We start from the raw sequence: 6,000 nt of genomic DNA on the forward strand, positions 1-6,000 counted from the left end.
AAGCTCAAAAATTAAATGGTCGTCATGTATTGTGGAAAAACTTTGACTTTTTACGTCACATCTGAGACCTCACAACACCGCTCCCGGATGGTCTCGAACCACCAACCTTTCAGTTAACAGCCGAACGCGCTAACCATTGCGCCACGGAAGCCCAAAGATTAAATGTTCGTCAGGTATTGTGGAAAAACTTTGGCATTTGACATTACGTTTGAGATCTCACAACACCGCTCCCGGGTGGGCTCGAACCACCAACCTTTCGGTTAACAGCCGAACGCGCTAACCATTGCGCCACGGAAGCTCAAAAATTAAACGGTCGTCAGGTATTGTGGAAAAACTTTGGCTTTTTACGTTACATTTGAGACTTCACAACACTGCTCCCGGGTGGGCTCGAACCACCAACCTTAAGCTTAACATCCGAACACGCTAACCATGGAGCCAAGGAAGCTCAGAAATGAAATGGTCGTCAGGTATTGTGGAAAAACTTTGACTTTTTACGGCACATCTGAGACTTCACAACACCGCTCCCGGATGGGCTCGAACCACAAACCTTTTGAATAACAGCTGAACGCTCTAACCATTGCGCCACGGAAGCCCAAAAATTAAATGTTCGTCAGTTATTTTTAAAAAACTCTGAATTTTACGTTACATCTAAGACCTCACAACACCGCTCCCGGATGGGCTCGAACCACCAACCTTTCGGTAACAACCGACGGCGTTAACCATTGCGCAACGGAAGCCCAACGATTAAATGTTCGTCAGGTATTGTGGAAAAACTTTGGATTTTTACGTTACATGTGAGATTTCACAACACCGCTCTTGTGTGGGCTCGAACCACCAACCTTTCGGTTAACAGCCTAAGTAACATAAAAAGTCAAAGTTTTTCCACAATACCTGACGACCATTTAATTTTTGGGCTTCGGTGGTGCAATGGTTAGCGCGTTCGGCTGTTAACCGAAAGATTGGTGGTTCGAGCCCACCCGGGAGCGGTGTTATGAGGTGTCAGATGTAACGCAAAATATAAAAGTATTTCCACAATAACTGACGACCATTTAATTTTTAGGCTTCGGTGGCGCAATGGTTAGCGCGTTCGGCTGTTAACCGAAAGGTTGGTGGTTCGAGCCCACTCGGGAGCGGTGTTATGAGGTGTCATATGTAACGCAAAATATAAAAGTATTTCCACAATACCAGACGACCATTTAATTTTTAGGCTTCCGTGGCGTAATGGCTGGCTCGTTCGGCTGTAATCCGAAAGGTTGGTGGTTCGAGCCCATCTGGGAACGGTGTAGTGAGTTCTCAGATGTAACGTAAAAAGCCAAAGTTTTTCCACAATACCTGACGACCATTTACTTTTTGGGCTTCGGTGGTGCAATGGTTAGCGCGTTCGGCTTTTAACCGAAAGATTGGTGGTTCGAGCCCACCCGGGAGCGGTGTTATGAGGTGTCAGATGTAACGCAAAATATAAAAGTATTTCCACAATACCTGACGACCATTTAATTTTTGGGCTTCGTTGGCGCAATGGTTAGCGCGTTCGGCTGTTAACCGAAAAGTTGGTGGTTCGAGCCCATCCGGGAGCGGTGTTGTGAGGTCTCAGATGTGACGTAAAAAGTCAAAGTTTTTCCACAATACCTGAAGACCATTTAATTTTTGGGCTTCCGTTGCGCAATGGTTAGAGCGTTCGGCTGCTAACCGAAAGCTTGGTGGTTCGAGACCATCCGGACGCGGTGTTGTGAGGTCTCAGATGTAACGTAAAAAGCCAAAGTTTTTCTACAATACCTGACGAGCATTTCATTTCTGAGCTTCCGTGGCGTAATGGTTAGCGCGTTCGGCTGTTAACTGAAAGGTTGGTGGTTCGAGCCCACCCGGGAGCGGTGTTGTGAGGTGTCAGATGTAACGTTAAAATACAAAATTTTTCCACAATACCTGACGACCAGTTAATTGCCTGGCTTCTGTGGCGCAGTGGTTAGCGCGTTCGGCTGTTATCCGAAAGGTTGGTGGCTAAAGCCCACCCGGGAACATTGGTGTAAAGTTTTTCCACAGTACCTGAAGACCATATATCTTTTGGTTTTCCGTTGCGCCATGGTTAGCGCGTTCGGCCGTTAACCGAAAGGTTGGTGGTTCGAGCCCATCCGGGAGCGGTGTTGTGAGGTCTCAGATGTGACGTAAAAAGTCAAAGTTTTTCCACAATACCTGAAGACCTTATATCTTTTGGGCTTCCGTTGCGCAATGGTTAGCGCGTTCGGCCGTTAACCGAAAGGTTGGTGCTTCGAGCCCATCCGGGAGCGGAGTTGTGAGGTCTCAGATGTGACGTAAAAAGTCAAAGTTTTTCCACAATACCTGACGAGCATTTCATTTCTGAGCTTCCGTGGCGCAATGGTTAGCGCGTTCGGCTGTTAACCGAAAGGTTGGTGGTTCGAGCCCATCCGGGAGCGGTGTTGTGAAGTCTCAGATGTGACGAAAAAAGACAAAGTTTTTGCACAATTTCTGACGACCATTTAATTTCCGGGCTCCCGTGGCGGAATGGTTAGCGCTTTCGGCTGTTAACTGAAAGGTTGGTGGTTCGAGACCATCCGGGAGCGGTGTTGTGAGGTCTCAGATGTGACGTAAAAAGTTAAAGCTTTTCCACAATACCTGAAGACCATATATCTTTGGGCTTCGGTGGCGCAATGGTTAGCGCGTTCGGCTGTTAACCGAAAAGTTGGTGGTTCGAGCCCATCCGGGAGCGGTGTTGTGAGGTATAAGATGTGACGTAAAAAGTTAAAGCTTTTCCACAATACCTAAAGACCATATATCTTTGGGCTTCCGTTGCGCAATGGTTAGAGCGTTCGGCTGTTAATCAAAAAGTTGGTGGTTCAAGCCCAACCGGGAACGGTTGTGTAAAGTTTTATAAGTAACGTAGAAAGTCAAAATTTTTGCAACCCGACGACCATTGCATTTCTGAGCTTCCGTGGCTCAATGGTTAGCGCGTTCGGCTCTTAACCGAAAGGTTGGTGGTTCGAGCCCACCCGGGAGCGTAGGTGTGTAGTTTTATAAGTAACGTAAAAAGTCAAAGTTTTTCCACAATACCTGATAACATTTAAAATTCTAAGCTTCTGTGTCGCAATGCTTAGTGCGTTCGGCTGTTAACCGAAAGGTTGGTGGTTCGAACCCACCCGGGAGCGTAGGTGTGTAGTTTTATAAGTAACGTAAAAAGTCAAAGTTTTTCCACAATACCTGACAACATTTAAAATTCTAAGCTTCTGTGTCGCATTGCTTAGTGCGTTCGGCTGTTAACCGAAAGGTTGGTGGTTCGAGCCCATCCGGGAGCGGTGTTTTGAGGTCTCAGATGTACCTAAAAAAGTCAAAGTTTTTCCACAATACCTGACGACCACTTAATTTCCGGGCATCTGTGGCGCCATGGTTAGCGCGTTCGGCTGTTAACCGAAAGGTTGGTGGTTAGAGACCACGCTGGGCCGTTAGTGTGAAGTGTTATAAGTAACGTAAAAAGTCAAAGTTTTTCCACAATACCTGACAACATTTTAAATTCTAAGCTTCTGTGTCGCAATGCTTAGTGCGTTCGGCTGTTAACCGAAAGGTTGGTGGTTCGAGCCCATCCGGGAGCGGTGTTGTGAGGTCTCAGATGTACCGAAAAAAGTCAAAGTTTTTCCACAATACCTGACGACCACTTAATTTCCGGGCATCTGTGGCGCCATGGTTAGCGCGTTCGGCTGTTAACCGAAAGGTTGGTGGTTAGAGACCACGCTGGGCCGTTAGTGTGAAGTGTTATAAGTAACGTAAAAAGTCAAAGTTTTTCCACAATTCCTTACAACATTTTAAATTATTAGCTTCTGTGTCGAAATGCTTAGCGCGTTCGGCTGCTAACCGAAAGCTTGGTGGTTCGAGACCATCCGGACGCGGTGTTGTGAGGTCTCAGATGTAACGTAAAAAGCCAAAGTTTTTCCACAATACCTGACGACCATTTAATTTTTGGGCTTCGGTGGCGCAATGGTTAGCGCGTTCGGCTGTTAACCGAAAAGTTGGTGGTTCGAGCCCATCCGGGAGCGGTGTTGTGAGGTATAAGATGTGACGTAAAAAAAATAAAGCTTTTCCACAATACCTAAAGACCATATATCTTTGGGCTTCCGTTGCGCAATGGTTAGAGCGTTCGGCTGTTAATCAAAAGGTTGGTGGTTCAAGCCCACCCGGGAACGGTTGTGTAAAGTTTTATAAGTAACGTAAAAAGTCAAAATTTTTTCAACCCGACGACCATTGCATTTCTGAGCTTCCGTGGCTCAATGGTTAGCGCGTTCGGCTGTTAACCGAAAGGTTGGTGGTTCGAACCCACCCGGGAGCGTAGGTGTGTAGTTTTATAAGTAACGTAAAAAGTCAAAGTTTTTCCACAATACCTGACAACATTTAAAATTCTAAGCTTCTGTGTCGCATTGCTTAGTGCGTTCGGCTGTTAACCGAAAGGTTGGTGGTTCGAGCCCATCCGGGAGCGGTGTTGTGAGGTCTCAGATGTACCGAAAAAAGTCAAAGTTTTTCCACAATACCTGACGACCACTTAATTTCCGGGCATCTGTGGCGCCATGGTTAGCGCGTTCGGCTGTTAACCGAAAGGTTGGTTTTTAGAGACCACGCTGGGCCGTTAGTGTGAAGTGTTATAAGTAACGTAAAAAGTCAAAGTTTTTCCACAATTCCTTACAACATTTTAAATTATAAGCTTCTGTGTCGAAATGCTTAGCGCGTTCGGCTGTTAACCGAAAGGTTGGTGGTTCGAGCCCATCCGGGAGCGGTGTTTTGAGGTCTCAGGTGTAACGTAAAAAGCCAAAGTTTTTCCACAATACCAGACGACCATTTAATTTTTGGGCTTCGGTGGCGCAATGGTTAGCGCGTTCGGCTGTTAACCGAAAGGTTGGTGGTTCGAACCCACCCGGGAGCGTAGGTGTGTAGTTTTATAAGTAACGTAAAAAGTCAAATTTTTTCCACAATACCTGACAACATTTAAAATTCTAAGCTTCTGTGTCGCATTGCTTAGTGCGTTCGGCTGTTAACCGAAAGGTTGGTGGTTCGAGCCCATCCGGGAGCGGTGTTGTGAGGTCTCAGATGTACCGAAAAAAGTCAAAGCTTTTCCACAATACCTGACGACCACTTAATTTCCAGGCATCTGTGGCGCCATGGTTAGCGCGTTCGGCTGTTAACCGAAAGGTTGGTGGTTAGAGACCACGCTGGGCCGTTAGTGTGAAGTGTTATAAGTAACGTAAAAAGTCAAAGTTTTTCCACAATACCTGACAACATTTTAAATTGTAAGCTTCTGTGTCGCAATGCTTAGTGCGTTCGGCTGTTAACCGAAAGGTTGGTGGTTCGAGCCCATCCGGGAGCGGTGTTGTGAGGTCTCAGATGTACCGAAAAAAGTCAAAGTTTTTCCACAATACCTGACGACCACTTAATTTCCGGGCATCTGTGGCGCCATGGTTAGCGCGTTCGGCTGTTAACCGAAAGGTTGGTGGTTAGAGACCAGGCTGGGCCGTTAGTGTGAAGTGTTATAAGTAACGTAAAAAGTCAAAGTTTTTCCACAATTCCTTACAACATTTTAAATTATAAGCTTCTGTGTCGAAATGCTTAGCGCGTTCGGCTGTTAACCGAAAGGTTGGTGGTTCGAGCCCATCCGGGAGCGGTGTTGTGAGGTCTCAGATGTAACGTAAAAAGCCAAAGTTTTTCCACAATACCAGACGGCCATTTAATTTTTGGGCTTCGGTGGCGCAATGGTTAGCGCGTTCGGCTGTTAACCGAAAGGTTGGTGGTTCGAACCCACCCGGGAGCGTAGGAGTGTAGTTTTATAAGTAACGTAAAAAGTCAAAGTTTTTCCACAATTCCTTACAACATTTTAAATTATAAGCTTCTGTGTCGAAATGCTTAGCGCGTTCGGCTGCTAACCGAAAGCTTGGTGGTTCGAGACCATCCGGACGCGGTGTTGTGAGGTCTCAGATGTAACGTAAAAAGCCAAAGTTTTTCCACAATACC

At 46.3% G+C, this 6,000-nt stretch overlaps 2 non-coding genes across 2 annotated transcripts; one reads left to right on the top strand and one right to left on the bottom strand.

Moving 5' to 3' along the window:
- Window positions 1-225: 225 nt before the first annotated feature.
- Window positions 226-298, bottom strand: TRNAN-GUU (transfer RNA asparagine (anticodon GUU)). The gene has a single exon. It is a non-coding gene; the product is annotated as a tRNA-Asn (tRNA).
- A 2,640-nt stretch (window positions 299-2,938) lies between these two features.
- On the top strand, window positions 2,939-3,011 carry TRNAK-CUU (transfer RNA lysine (anticodon CUU)). The gene has a single exon. It is a non-coding gene; the product is annotated as a tRNA-Lys (tRNA).
- Window positions 3,012-6,000: the final 2,989 nt, after the last annotated feature.

The sequence above is a fragment of the Phalangium opilio genome, unplaced genomic scaffold (assembly GCF_054372755.1).
Source record: "Phalangium opilio isolate 3A_F unplaced genomic scaffold, DU_Popi_V2 ptg000352l_1, whole genome shotgun sequence".
NCBI classification, from domain to species: domain Eukaryota; kingdom Metazoa; phylum Arthropoda; class Arachnida; order Opiliones; family Phalangiidae; genus Phalangium; species Phalangium opilio.